The sequence below is a fragment of the Salvelinus sp. IW2-2015 genome, linkage group LG21, assembly GCF_002910315.2.
Source record: "Salvelinus sp. IW2-2015 linkage group LG21, ASM291031v2, whole genome shotgun sequence".
In the NCBI taxonomy this organism is placed as follows: domain Eukaryota; kingdom Metazoa; phylum Chordata; class Actinopteri; order Salmoniformes; family Salmonidae; genus Salvelinus; species Salvelinus sp. IW2-2015.
Genome location: NC_036861.1, coordinates 638,158 through 654,139, shown reverse-complemented (window position 1 = coordinate 654,139; position 15,982 = coordinate 638,158). Strand labels below are relative to the sequence as shown.

General features: G+C 42.4%; 1 pseudogene; it reads left to right on the top strand.

Annotated features, from left to right (window-relative positions):
• Positions 1–55: 55 nt before the first annotated feature.
• Positions 56–11,919, top strand: LOC139022712 (guanine nucleotide-binding protein subunit beta-like protein 1; annotated as a pseudogene).
• The last annotated feature ends 4,063 nt before the right edge of the window (positions 11,920–15,982 follow it).

Here is a 15,982-nt window from a genome sequence, read left to right as displayed (position 1 = left end):
GCGGTGCCCAGGCGGCCAGGTACTTCTATGCGTGCTCAGGCGGCCAGGTATTTCTATGCGTGGCCCAGGCGCCAGGTATTTCTATGCGTGCCAGGCGGCCAGGTATTTCTATGCGTTGCTGCAGGCGGCCAGGTACTTCTATGCGTGCCCAGGCGGCCAGGTACTTCTATGCGTGCCCAGGCGGCCAGGTACTTCTATGCGTGCTCAGGCGGCCAGGTATTTCTATGACTGCTCAGCCGCGCACGCGCGCACGCTCCCTCAACATTATCAGGACAGAGAAACCACACACGTGCTCATTGCTCACGTGGAGCACTCCAAACAAAAGACAATGAAAAAATKTACAAATCTCATAAATGATGGTTATGAAATGAACCAAAACGTGTTTCTCACAAATGTAGCAGGTTGTGAACTCTGCCAAAAACGTTTCCACTCCGAGAATGATAATCCCGTCATTTACCATTAACGGTACATTTACTACTGGTGGCATACGTAATGGGGAATTGAAAAATGTGAAAATAAAAGGCCCAACAATTCCCAAATAGGCATAGGTTTATGAACTTGTGATTTGCAATTTTTTAAAAGAGGCTAATGATCCTCGATTCCTCTGTGGCTAAATCATGCTTTTTGGTGAAGTATTTTGAAGATTTTATTTATTTCTGTATAGACAGGAGTAATTATATAATTTTGGCAAATTTATTTCCATGTACTTTCCCTATTGGACCCACCACTATGCTATTTCTCTCCTGTTCTATTGGTTTTCATCACCTTTCTTTCGTTGTCCAGAAGCCAAAGACAAAATCCTAGGAATTTTAGCAACCCATCCTATTTGTTGGATCTTTAGATTCCCCCTCTTTCTACGTTTATAACATTTTGTCACATATGGAACCGCTATCAGGTGTTCTCCCGGGAATTGCATTTTGGCAAATGTTTGAAAAATACGTGTTATTGGCTGCTTCATTACATGAGTTGCATGTTCTGTTATGCATTACCATAACCTAACCTAATGTGATTTTGGTCATTCTGAGCACCGTGGGTGGACACCCTAATGGGTTATGCACCCAATGCATATGAGCTCGGTAAATTTCTCAAATGGCCGGTAAATTAAAATCTTCCCGTTCACCCTGGCGCAAAGCATAGTTCTGACATATTGAGCATCAAAGTTTTCACATTCCAGATCTCAGAAATGTTTTGTAGTGAATTCTTATTTTCATAACACATTAAGGTCCTCAACTAAAAGGGATACTTCGGGATTATGGCCCTGAATCTATTTACACAGAGTCAGAATTTGTGGAAATAATCTATGTCGATTATGAAGGAAGTTAGAGGAAGTTTCCCGAGCCACTGCTAACAAGAGTTAGCAACTTCCTTCAAACTGCACGCAGAGAAATAAAAAATGGTATCCATGAGTTAATCTGACTCTGGGGAAGTATCCTGAGGTATCCCTTTAAGGGTACCTAATGTTCAGAGTATATTTAAAAAAAAATGTAAATCGCTATCTGACACTTCCGAATACATAAATGATACAATAACATTATTTTACCAAGATAGTCAGAACACATAATAAAATACATGAAGACAATGTTATTTGTCACATGCGCCGAATACAACTAGTGTATACTTTACCGTGAAATGCTTGCTTACGAGCCCTTCCCATTGAAAAAATAGTAACACCAGAGGAATAAAATAAATTACACAAGAATGGAGTTATGTTCAGTGAGTACCAGTACCAGATCAATGTGCAGAGGTATGAGATACACTATATATACAAAAGTATGTTGACACCGCTTCTAATTAGTGGATTCGGCTATTTCAGCCACACCTGTTGCTGACAGGTGTATAAAATCGAGCACACCGCCATGCAATCTCCATAGACAAACGTTGGCAGTAGAATGGCCTTAGTGAGTTAGCTCTGACTTTCAACGTGGCACCGTCATAGGATGCCACCTTTCCAACAAGTCAGTAAGTCAAATTTCTGCCCTGCTAGAGCTGCCCCGGTCAACTGCAAATGCTGTTATTGTGAAGTGGAAATGTCTAGGAGCAACAATGGCTCAGCCGCGAAGTGGTAGGCCACACAAGCTCACAGAACGGGACCACCGAGTGCTAAAGTGCATAGCGCGTAAAAAACGTCTATCCTCAGTTGCAACACTCACTACCTAGTTCCGAACTTCCTCTGGAAGCAATGTCAGCACAAGAACTGAGCAGCCGCACACAAGCCTAAGATCCCCATGCGCAATTCCAAGCGTCGACTGGCGTGGTGTAAAGCTTGCCGCCATTGGATTCTGGAGCAGTGGAAACGCGTTCTCAGGAGCGATGAATCACGCTTCACCATCTGTGATAGACAAATCTGGGTTTGGGAGAACGCTACCTGCCCCAATGCATAGTGCCAACTGTAAAGTTTGGTGGATGAGGAATAATGGTCTGGGGTTGTTTTTCATGGTTCGGGCTAGGCACCTTGGATCCAGGGAAGGKAAATCTTAACTCTACATTATACAATGGCATTCTAGATGATTCTGTGCTTCCAACTTTGTGGAAACAGTTTGGGGAAGGCCTTTTCCTGTTTCAACATGACAATGCCCCTGTGCACAAAACGAGGTCCATACAGAAATGGTTTATTGAGATCAGTGTGGAAGAACTTGACTGGCCTGCACAGAGCCCTGACCTCAACCCCATCAAACACCTTTGGGATTAATTGGAACGCTGACTGCCAGCCAGGCCTAATCGCCCAACACCAGTGCCCAACCTCACTAATGCTCTTGTGGATGAATGGAAGCAAGTCTCCACAGCAATGTTCCAACATCTGGTGGAAAGCTTTCCCAGAAGAGTGGAGGCAATTATAGCAGCAAAGCGGGGACCAACTCCATATTAATGCCCATGATTTTGGAATGAGATGTTCGATGAGCAGGTGTCCCCATACTTTCGGTCATGTAGTGTAGTTGAGGTTGATATGTAGAGGAAGGCAGGGTAAAGTGACTAGGTATCAGGATAAGTAATAATATGAGTAAAATAAAGAACATACTAGCAGCAACAAATGATGATTAAAAAATGTATAATGATTATTAGGATCCCCATTAGCCAACGCCAATGGCGACAGCTAGTTTTACTGGCGTCCGACAATGAAAAATGACTTTACAGACAAAATAGTTTACAATTGACATGAATTTAAAAACATTAACATGTAGTGTGTGTGCATCTATCAGTTACACATACATGTCAGTACATACACACAACAAGTAGGTCACATGGGGGAGACGTGTTGTGCAGTGAGATGTTGCTGTATTTGTTTTTTGAAACCATGTTTGCTATACACTTGCACTATGTGAGATGGGAGTTTACCTTTTGTTCTGGATCTGGGGACTGTGAAAAGACCCCACCAGGGGGTCTGGTGGGGTAAGTGTGTGTGTCAGTGTTGTGTGTAAGTTGACTATGCAAACCATTTGGAATTTCCAACACATTCATATTTCTTATTCCTCAACTCTTAGCCAAGAGAGACTGGCATGCATAGTTCATTACAATGAAGAGCAAGACGTTCCGCTCTGTTCTGTGCCCGCTGCAGCTTAACCAGTGGTGTGAAGTACTTAAGTAAAAATATTTTAAAGTACTACTTAAGTAGTACTTTAAAGTATTTGGTGTATCTGTACTTTACCTTACTATTTACATTTTTACAACTTTTACTTTTACTTCATTAAATTCCAAAATAATATATTGTACTTTTTACTATATTTTCCCTGACACCCACAAGTACTCGTTACATTTCGAATGCTGAGCAGGACAGGAAAATTATCCAATTCACACACTTATCAAGAGCACATCTGTGGTCATCCCTACTGCCTCTGATCTGGTGGACTCACTAAACACACATGCTTAATTTGTAAATGATGTCTGAGTGTTGGAGTGTGCCCCTGGCTATCCATAAATTTAAAAAACAAGAAAATTGTGCGGTCTGATTTGCTTAATATAAGGAATGTGAAATGATTTATACTTTTACTTTTGCTTCTTAAGTATAATTAAAACAAAATACTTTTAGACTTTTAATCAAGTAGTATTTTACTGGGTGACTTTCACTTTTACTTGAGGAATTTTATATTAAGGTATCTTTACTGTTACTCAAGTATAAAAATTGGGTAGCTTTTCCACCACTGAGCTTAACTAGGTCTTTATTTGCAGCACTTGACCATATGACTGGACAATAGTCAAGATAAAACTAGAGCCTGCAGGACTTGCTTTGTGGACTGTGGTTTTAAAAAAGCAGAGCATCTCTTTATTACGGACAGACCTCTCCCCATTCTTACAACCATTGAATCTATATACTTTGACCATGACAGTTTACAATCTAAGGTAACACCAAGTAATTTAGTCTCCTCAACTTGTTCAACAGCCACACCATTCATTACCAGATCCAGCTGAGGTCTAGAACTTTGTCAAGAGTTTCAATGACTTCACTAGCTGTAGTTGCTGACTCATATATGGTTGAATCATCAGCATACATGGACACACATGCTTTGTTTAATGTCAGTGGCAGGTCATTGGTAAAAATAGAAAATAGTAGAGGGCCTAGAGAGCTGCCCTGCTGTACACCACACTTTACATGTTTGACATTAGAGAAGCTTCCATTAAAGAAAACCCTCTGAGTTCTGTTAGATAGATAGCTCTGAATCCATTATTTGGCAGAGGTTGAAAAAATATAACACATAGGTTTTCTCAACAACAGGTTATGGTCAATAATATCAAATGAAATCTAACAGTACAGCTCCCACTAACAGTACAGCTCCCACAAACTTCTTATTGTCAATTTATTTCAACGAATCATCAGCCATTTGTGTCAGTGCAATACATGTTGAGTGCCCTTCTCTATAAGCATGCTGAAAGTCTGTTGTTAATTTGTTTACAGAGAAATAGCATTTGGTCAAACACAATTTTTACCAACAGTTTGCTAAGAGCTGGCAGGTCTGCTGTTAGAACCAGTAACTTACCGCTCTTGGGTAGCGGAATGACTTTGGCTTTCCTCCAGGCCTGAGGACAAATACTTTCCTCTAGGCTCAGATTAAATATATGACCGATATGAGTGGCTATAGAGTCAACTACCATCCTCAGTAGCTTTCCATCTAAGTTCTCAATGCCAGGTTTGTTATTATTGATTGATAACAATACCTTTTCCACCTCTCCCACACTAACTTTACAAAATTCTAACTTTTTCTAACTTTTCTTTCATTATGTTTTTTTTTATGCATGAATGTGATTTCGCTGTTGGTATTTCCTGCTAAGTGTACCCACTTTGCCAATGAAGTAATCATTAAAATAGTTGGCAACATCAAATGGTTTTGTGAATAATAAGCCATCTGATTCTGCCCAAAATTTTATTTGATGTACTCAAGTTTTTTTCCCCATCATTCTTTATATCATTGATCTTGGCTTTATAATACAGTTTCTTCTTTTTGTTGAATTTAGTCACATCATTTTTCAATTTGCAGTATTTAGCCTGTTAGATTTACAGCCAGACTTATTACAGCCATCCTTTCCCCCATCTCTTTCAACCATGCAGTTTTTCAATTCCTCATCAATCCATGGAGCCTTAACAGTTCGTTTCTTAACAGGTGCATGTTTATCAATAATTGGAAGAAGCAATTTCATAAATTCATGAAGTGCAACGTCTCAATGCTCCTTATAAAKCAAATATTTTTTACATCCTCCACATAAGTCACAGCATAATATTTTGTATGATCTCTTATATTAGGCCCAGATTGTCGAACTTTGGCCTTCCTGGATATAGCCACAATATTGTGATCACTGCATCCAATGGGTAGGGATACAGCTTTAGAACAAAGTTCTACAGTATTAGTAAAAAGTTGATCAATACATGTGGATGATCTTGTTCCTGTAGTGTTTGTAAATACCCTGGTAGGTTGATTAATAATCTGAAAAAGTTTAGAGACACTGGTTACAGTGAGAAGCTTCCTCTTCAGTGGACAGCTTGATGAAAACCAGTCAATATTCAGGTCCCCAAGAAAGTAGACCTCTCTGTTTGTATCACATACACTATCAAGCATTTCACACACATTATTTAGATACTGACTGTTAGAACTTAGTGGCCTATAGCAACACCCCAAAAGAAAAGGCTTTAGATGTGCCAAGTGAACCTGCAACCACAACACTTCAATAACACTTGACATAAGATCTTCTTTAAGCATTACAGGGATTGGGCTCTGAATATATACAGCAACACCTCCCCCATAAGCAAGTCTGTGTCTTCTATAGATGTTATATACTTGAATTGCTACTGGTGTATCATCAAAGGAATTATCTAAGTGAGTCTCAGAAATGGCTAATATATGAATGTTATCTGATGTTAGCAAGTTATTGATTTCATTAACCTTATTTCTAAGGCTACGTACTGAATATTCATATGGGCTGTTTTCAACCCTTTCCTGGGTAGCTTATCAGAGATAGACATAATATGGAGTCCATTAATCAGTTGGTGTGTGTGTGTGTGTGTGCTGCGGGGTTGAAGCTACGAACCCATTCGGAGGGAGGGAGGGTGGACAATGAGCCTGTCATAGCGGATGTAAGCAATGAGTTTAAAAGTGTGTGGGTAAGGTGTTTGTGTGTGTATGTGTGTGTATGTGTGTGTGTGCGTATGTAGTGTGTGTGGGAGTGTCAAAGTAGTGTGTGAGTGAGTGTATACAGTATAGTCTAGTAAGTGTGCGTAGGGTCAGTGTAGATAGTTCAGGTACCATTTATTGGCTATTTAGCAGTCTGGCTATTTAGCAGTCTTATGGCTTGGTGGTAGAAACTGTCTCGGTGCCTGTTGGTCCGGCAGCCGATACTCCGGTACTATTTTCCGGACGGTACCAGAGTGAACAGTCTATGGCTTGGGGGTAGAAACTGTCTCGGTGCCTGTTGGTCCGACACCGTAGCTTGGGTGGCTGGAGGTCCTGGATCTCTATATCAGTTTATCAGACTAATTACTCTCATCACTGAACAATGATGTGACAACATCATTTACTTTACGATTTCTGAGAGTGTTGTTTTTTTGTTTGCGTGCCATTATTGCTGGCTAGACTAGCCTAGACCATATTTAGAGGGAGATGGCAAAGACGTGTTCTGAATGGTCCGTCTGTATTTGTTCAGGCTTGCGATTGGATTGCAGATAGAATCTTATAACGCTAAGTTCAAATGGGTTGATGCAGATATAACTTTCTAGTTACAAATTCATTTAACTTAGATTTTTTTAAAGTACATTTTAACTTCAAAGACATATGAAGAACCATCTAAATATCAATTATATGTGACTAACTCATTCTTGACAAAAATGTCAGATAGAACCTTATAGTCCCAAGGTCTGGCGTTATTGATAACCAGAGTAACAAGTTGAATGGTGTGTTGTGTAGTTCCCGGCCAAGGCTTAGTCCATGTGTGGAACCTGACCACCAGGAGAGCTGACAGGGTTCTAGAAGGTCAATCTGGAGCCTCTGTCATCTGGCTCAACACTCTTCACTCCAGAGACACCCTCATCAGGTAACAAACTAACTACCTCTCTGACAATACCAGGCCTCAGGTCTTTTCACTATGTGGACATTGTTGAAGCAACAGGTGCCACATCAACTTAATTCTCTCTGATGAACCACCTGTAATCTCCTCATAGAGCAAGCCAGTATATTTATGTCTGTGCATTGTTTTGTCAGTCAGKGGCGGAACATGCAGGTGTGCCTGTGGGATCTGGCTGAGGGGCGCAGTGCTGTCAGACAGGCAGTATGGGGTTCTGTCACTGTTCCCTGCTAGAGACTGGGCCAGTGAGATGGCTGCTGGCCCACACTGGAGAAGGCATGGAGGAGGTGAGATGGAGGGATGTGTCATGACGTGGCCCTCTTTGGGTATAGCGTGCCTTCCTCCTCTCTCTCTCTCTCGCCTACACCCAGGCTGCTGTTATCTCAGGTCGTAAATTCCTTGAGGAGTTCTCTCCTCATGGCCAGAGTATAAGAGAGAGTGAGTTTTCATAGAGAGAACAAAGGAACTTCTTCCACCTCACAGAACTTGAGAACTGAACAATATTCATGTTCTGGAGAATGTATAAACGGTCGGTGAAGTAGCCAGCTACGAACTGGTTAGTTTTGTACAATTTTGTGAAACTCATGAGAGACAATACAGCCACATTACCATAACTCTGTTTATACAACTGAGTCTCAGTTGTGAGGCTTGCATCTAATTGTTGTATAAAATGAATGAGTAAAGATGAAACTATTTGTGAAATTATGTAATGTGATTTTAAACTGTTTAATGAAGGAAACTCCAATTCCCTTTGGAATTTAACTAAATCATTGGCCCGCCCCATGAGCACAGACATTGATCTGGCGTCATGAGACAGCCCTTTCTGCTGTTACAAATATAACCCCCACCGGGAGGAATTCCCGTCAGACCAGCTTACCTCGATAACCACGAGAGGGCTAAGGTTTCAGACCAGTACCTCATCACAGAGGGAGTTAAGGTTTGAGTAGATTGCTGAATCTTTTAACCATACGTGGTTAAACTCTGAGACTATCGATCCGACAGAATAAGAGCTACTCTTCGATACTAATTACTAGTCTGCAGCTAGAAATTATGTACCCGTGAATGCGAGGACCGACAACCACCGAAACCACTATTCTATAACATCATTCTATAACACTATTCTATAACACTATTCTATAACATCATTGCTGAATGTTACTCTGAACTATCCATTCTAACCACGGCAGAGAGAGAGAGGGCGGACAAACTCTCCAACAGAAACAAACCTTCCAACAGAGATCACGACGACACACTGAGCGTAAATATATATATTGATTGTAATTATTCCCGAATGAGTGAGCGTTCAGGTGCAAAGGATTAGCATTTCAATTGTTATAATTATCAACTTTGTAGTGTCTTTTATCTTTCGCGCCCTTCTGTCACTTTGTCTACAATGCCCGGTTTAGCCCACTAGGACACATCCACTATCATTTCCTTGTAACTATATCTACTGTTTGTTTGTTTCTGTGATTATTTAGTTAGTAAATAAATGATTTAAGACAATTGATGTATGGATGATTCATAGTGAAGACTGGGTTCGTGCAGATAACCAACAATTTACGACRTTTGKAATGAGACTAACATGAGGTAAAGAATAATTAATTAATTAGAAGACTAATTGATCAGATATTAAAATATCAGAAAGTTATATTTGGAAAATTATAACTTTGTAATCTGAATATGTTCCTTGGTGCCCCGACTTCCTAGTTAAATACATTTACATGATTAAGTTAGTTTAATCACATAATAATAATTACAGAGAATTTATTTGATAAAAATAAGTCTTCAGTTTAATGATGCCAAAGACACGACAGATGGGAAGTGGGGAGAGAGGAGGGGGGGTGAGAAAATGAAGGGGATGGAGAGAGGTGAGAGAGGGAGGGGGTGGAGAGGGAGGGGAGGAGGTGAAGAGGAAGGGGAGGAGTGAGAGAGGGAGGGGGAGGCGGTAAGAGAGGGGAGATGATGCCTGGATATTTGCTGTTTGTTCATGAGTTACAGTGCAACTTTTGATAATACACCTGTGAACACATACAATGTAGGTTCGTGGAAGTGCTGTATTTTGTCACTCATCTCCTCATGATCTGTCTGATAGAAACTTGTGAGTAGGCATGGTTTAGAGTGCATCAGCCAATGACAGACAAATTATTACACATTTCACCTTCCCCCTTGCTTTAATGTGTGTTTGTTAGGGTATGAGACAGTAGTGGAAAGCCATAGCCCAGTCCAGTCAGTGTGCAGTGAAGCAGGGCTGGGAGGCGACAGGCAGCTTTTCAGGCACCTTCATTGCCTCCAGATTCATGTTACTCACCCTGCTCTAATGAAGCCTCACATGAAAGCAACAGGCTAGTCACTCAATCCAGCCAAACGTGCCACCACTATAGAGACAGGCTGGACGAGGCAACGGGACGCCTTCAAGCCCAACACCCTCAATAATGCCATTGTGACTACACGCAGGTACACACAACACACACACACACACACACACACACACACACACACACACACACACACACACACACACACACACACACACACACACACCACCACACACCACACACACACCACACACACAACACACACACACACCACACACACACAACAACACACACACACACACACACACACACACACACACACACACACACACACACAGACAACAACACACATTCTCTCTTATCACTTGTCCCGTTCTCCTGTCCCACCACTGGCTGCCCCACAGTCAGCCATGCCTTTCCCAGGGGATCCTAATCATAGATTTAGACCCATGCCTCCACACACACAGCCACAAAGCATGGTGTAGATCTGAGCCAGAGGGGGATTGAAAGGAAGGAGCAGCACCATCAATTTAGGAGGCAGGTAAGTTTAATGTTTACCCCTCGCTGCCAGCGGATTGCTGCCATTGCAAAAGCATTAATTAATAGAGTGGGTGTTTTATTTATGGGCATAAGTGTGTGTGTGCCACACAAGAACACTCCACCTGAGGCACAGCGAGAGAGAGACCTCTTTGTCTGGCTAGCAGCTCAGGGGTAAACATGGCACAGATGTGGCACCCCGATAAAATACAGATTGCTTCCTTAAACAGATGTTTGTTCTGATTGGCTGGTTAGATGGGATGTGTAATCTGATTGGTCCTTTAAACAGGATATTTAATCTGATTGGTTTGTTAAACAGGATGTTTATTCTCAGCCTTAATGAGGATGTATCTCTCTCTCTCTGGATCAGTCAGAGAGACTGAGTAGTGTAGCCATAGGGATCGGCTCTCTCATTAGATTGTGTATCTAGGTAGACTGAGTAGTGTAGCCATAGGGAAGTCAGACAGAGAGAGACTCTGAGTAGCTGTAGCTAATAGGGTCTCTCTCTCGCTCGCCCTTTCCCTCATGCTAACTAACGTTCTCTCTCCCTCTCTCCCTCACACTCTCTTCCTTTTCTCTTTCTTTCTCTCTCTCTGTCTCTCTCCCTCTCTCTCTAATGAGCTTTCATTAGACTGTGTGTATTTTATCAGAGTCAGTGCCGGTGTGTCTAGGTCAGGAAAACGACACTTGCGTCAGGAGGTCAGGTCTTATTAGGATTTATTACAGACTGTAGTACAGCTCTGTCTGCCTGATGGATCAGAGCCTAGTAGTGGTTGAAAGTAGTAAGACGTAAGCCCATAAAGTGTAAAGCTGTTATGTCCTCCCATTGTGTTTTACTACATACGTTTTCTTGTAGTTTCCTGTTGTGCACTGAAACGAGGGATTCAAGTTTGAACTTGATTAATGAAAATAAAAGACACAAAAAAAATGACTGGCACCCGGCCTAAAGTTTGCCTTGCCTCTGTTCTTCACTGTTGGTTGCAAGAACGATGCCCAGCTGTAGCTTATTTTTTTCAATTTTTTTATTTAACTTTTATTTAACTAGGCAAGTCAGTTAAGAACAAGTTCTTATTTACAATGATGGACTATCCCGGCCAAACCCAGACGATGCTTCGCCATTGTGCGCCGCCCGAAGGGACTCCCAATCACGGCCRGATGTGATACAGCCTGGAATCAAACCAGGGACTGTTGTGACGCCTCTTGCACTCAGATGCAGTGCCTTAGACCACTGCGCCACTAGGGAGGCTGTGATTGTGCGTTGTGTGTGACTGGGGTCTAGGGTGGAGTAGGCATTTATAGCCTAGGTGGGATAGTTAGTTATTTAGTTTGAATGTAATAACCGTAAAAAAATGTAAATCAGCTTTTGAGTGTTTGACTGTCCCTCTTCCTACAGGTGAAGATAATTGACCTGCCCAGCAAGAGCCCAGTCAGCTCCCTCATGCCACAAGCCAACCTGGGGAGGGATATGTGTATCAAGCTATGGCAGGTTAGGAGTAGCGAATACACTTTCCTATTCTCCCAGTAGCAAGTCACCGTGTGCATCCCAAAAGGCACACTATCCCCCATATAGTGCTTTACTTTTTTCTGGTCAAAAGTAGTGCACTATAAAGGGAATAGGGTGCCATTTGGGACACATTCTAGCTTACAGCAACCTGTATCTACAGTAAGCTAACAGTACTATCCTCACCTCACTGCATGGCACTGTAATGTTCAGTCAGTTCACTTTACGGCCATAAAATAAAAAAGTTGTAGTATTTTCCCTTCCTCTCTTTCTTCCTCCTAAATGTTTCTATTTTACTGGTTATAAACAGATTGTTCGAGAGCCCTCGACAAGACGCACACATAAAAGATATGTCAACAAATAATTGCGAAGACTCCTCTTGGCGCGATGATTTATAGCTATACGTTGTCCCGGGCCATTTTTCCAGCGCCTTTTTTGATTCAGGATGTTGAGTCCCAACACTGTAATTACAATGTGTGGAAGGGCTGGGGTTCAACAGAGATATATCAGCCACCCAACCAGCCCTCGCTCTACCCGCCAGCCAGCTGTGCATCGCATCTAAAGATCCCTCGCCCTCCTCCTCTGTTTTGTAAATACTGTCAAAAGTTTTATTCCCCCCCTATTAAAGAGACCTGTAATTATTTTCACAGTTAATTCATATCTTTTGCTTTGCGGTATTTCTGCTTATGCAAGACGTTTAATGAATTGCTGCTGGTTGGTTGACGACAGTTGGTGGTTTGGGTCTGCGTGGGGAGTTTAGTGTCAACATGAATCTATGTTTGTGTGTGTGTGTATGTGTGCATGCGTGTATGTTGACCCTGGGCGGTATGGGGTGGATCACCAGACATCAATGCTAATTGTCCCTCTGTTGCCTAATACTGTTTGTTTTCTTTGGTTTCGTAGAGTTGGGTCCTTTTACTCTATCCTTTCATCTTATGTTGGAAGCCAATCCAGTTTCAGGGTTGACTGCCAGAAAACAGAACTATTCATTCTGAYACTATTAATTCTGACAAGCACAAGACCCAGGTGATATTAAATCATTCCAGTCTGATCATCTCATCACCAGGCAAGGAATCGTCTTGGAACTGTCACAGAGCTAGTCGGAAACTTGCTGCAATGTGTAGATAGTGGAGATAGACGTAAAAGCTTACCCACCAAAGGGAGATGCAGAGGTGGGTTTTAAACAATGTAGGTCTGTGTTAGTTTGTGTGCATGCGAGAGGAACTGTATGTGTGTTTGTCTTCATGGGTGGAGGGGATAATGTATTAACCAAGTGTTGTGGACTACAGTAGGCTCAGCCACTTCACACATTCTGTCAATCAATCTCAAGACTGTCGCCTCGTTATACACATGATCCTTGCTGGTGCAGCCCGCTGTTTCCTCAACCTTTCACACACACCGGGGGGGGGGGGAGACACTGAGTCTTCTCTCCTCTTTTTCCCTCTCTCTGTTTCTCTCCCTCTCTCTCTCATTCTCTCTCTCCCCCTTTCTCTCTCTCCCTCCCTCTCTCTCCATCTCCTCTCTCCTCTCCTCCCTATATCTTGTAACTGAGAGTGAGAGCAGGGATCCTCCATCATACTGACTGAGAACTGAGAACAGATTTATTGCCAGCCTTTAAACGCTCACCGCTGGAAGTTTGGAAAAGGTTAAATGCCATATTAAGTAGCACTTTCTTTTGGTTTAGGCCTCCCCTATTTTAGGTTTTCGGTCTGCGTTTCTTCCCCCTCTCCCCTCCCCAGCCTTTGTCTAAAGTAAGCATGCAGAACAAGGTCTGGAAGGTAAACAAGCTCAATCTGCAATCTGATTTGCTATGAGGCTGTCAAGTGGTAGAGAAGCAGAAGGAGAAAGTGTCTCCATATGTATTCCGGAGCAGAGAGGAGGGGAGATGTGAGATGTGGGCTCGGGGAGGGATGCCGGTAGACGGTGATGTATGATGTGCAAGGCTTTTAACATGAACAGAGGCTGCGGGCCAGGAGGAAATGTTCCTATACAGATATCCATCACTCTCAGCTCATCGCCCCAGAGCCATGATGTCATGACGCTGTGCAGAGGGACTGGATGGATAGACGGGAATCGGGATGGGATTGGTTCCGTATGTGTTGATGCGGTGTGGAGCCCACCTTTCCTTTTCCCTGATCAGTCACTTCACTGTGCCTCTCCCTCTCTCTCTCCTTCTCCCTCTCTCTCTCCTTCTCCCTCTCTCTCCTTCTCCCTCTCTCTCCTTCTCCCTCTCTCTCCTTCTCCCTCTCCTTCTCTCTTTCTTGCTCTCTCCCGCTCTCTCTCTCAATTCAATTMAATTTAATTCAAAGGGCTTTATTGGCATGGGAAACATATGTTTACATTGCCAGAGCAAGTGAAACAGATAATAAACAAAAGTGAAATAAACAATCAGAAAAAAACTGTTAACATTACACTCACAAAAGTTGCAAAGGAATAAAGACATTTCAAATGTCATATTATGGCTATATACAGTAATAATGTAGATAATGTTGTAATGTAGATAATGTTGTAATGATGTAGAAATAGGTAAAGTACAAAWGGGAAAATAAATACAAATAAATATGAGTTGTTTTCACAATGGTGTTTGTTCTTTACTAGTTGCCCTTTTCTTGTGGCAACAGGTCAGAAATCTTGCTGCTGTGATGGCACACTGTGGTATTTCACCCAATAGATATGGAAGTTTATCAAAATTGAATTCCTTTTCAAATTCTTTGTGTGTCTGTAGTCTGAGGGAATTGTGTGTCTCTATTATGGTCTCTCTCGCTCTCTCGCTCTCTCGCTCTCTCGCTCTCTCCCCCCCTCCCTCCCACCACTGGGTTGGGACATACTGTAGTATGGGCCATGTGAGTCCTGGGACTGATTGTTGATTAGCATGTTGAGTATGGTGTGCTTATACACATGCCATACAGTAGATCGGTAGAGCATGTGTGACCTGCATTGGTTATTAGAAGAACACATTCAAAATCCCAAGACCTCTTCTTCTGGTCAAGTCTGACCCTCTACTCAGTGAGGCAAAGCTTAAGAGTGCTGAAAGAGGCCAGGCTAGGTCTGTACAGAAGACTAAGAGGTAACAATGGCCGCGTCACAAATTGCACCCAATGTATAAGTGCACTGACCTGGTCAAAAGTAGTGCACTATAGCACTATATAGGGTATAGGGTGCCATTTGGGACACAGCCTAGGAGATGGGGTTGAATGGGGAATAACAGTCCCACTTTTCTTCTCACTCTCTCTGGGTACACCGTTCAGTGTTCATCTATCTTGCCAGCTGTGCTTTATATTGATTAATCTTTTCTTCAAGCATCAGTCCTACTTCAGCAGAGAGCCCTCTTTTAGAGGGGAAACAGAGGATATAATGAATTAGGTGTCTACCCAGGGTTCCCCGACCTTCGCCCTGTGACATCATCAATCAAGGAGCTCCTACACTTAACGTGAAGTGCAAGGGCTGAGGGGCAGCAGGAGGTAATGCTTAACAATCGACATAGCCCAGCCAGCAGGCAGGAAAAACGCTGATTTTCACTTGTTTTTATTTGTTTTCATAAATCTCATAATATCGTTCATTAGTGATGTGTTTATAAGGAATACATGGATCTGTCTATAATTTGTTTAAGGCTTGAAAAGAGAAATATACCGTTAAGTGAGAAGAGGACTTGGGGAGGAGGGAAAAAGTGTATTTCGGCTCTCTTGGCCCCTTACACATATGAAAAAGTGTCTCCTTCAGCCATGCCTCTATGCAGGGCACACTATCGCTAGGGGCCTGATGGTATGCTCTGCCTCGAATGGGTTCAAAGAAGAGTAAAAACAATACAAGAAGCAGCATAGATGCTATTTGAATATTTTGTTATGGTTATGGAGATACCCCCCCTCTAAACTTTTTGGGTTGCGATACCTGCCAGCATTCTATTTTTCTTTCCACTTGACTACCCTGAAGACATAATGATAGGTTGTTGTATCCCTGATTTGCATACATCAGGTGGAGGTGCATAAAGGGGCAGAGCTTGCAGACTGAGGGAGCTGTGCCTTTACTTGCCGAGAAAGATGAATGGTGGGCCTGTGGGAAGGGTTGGAGAGGGAAAGGGAGAAGAGGG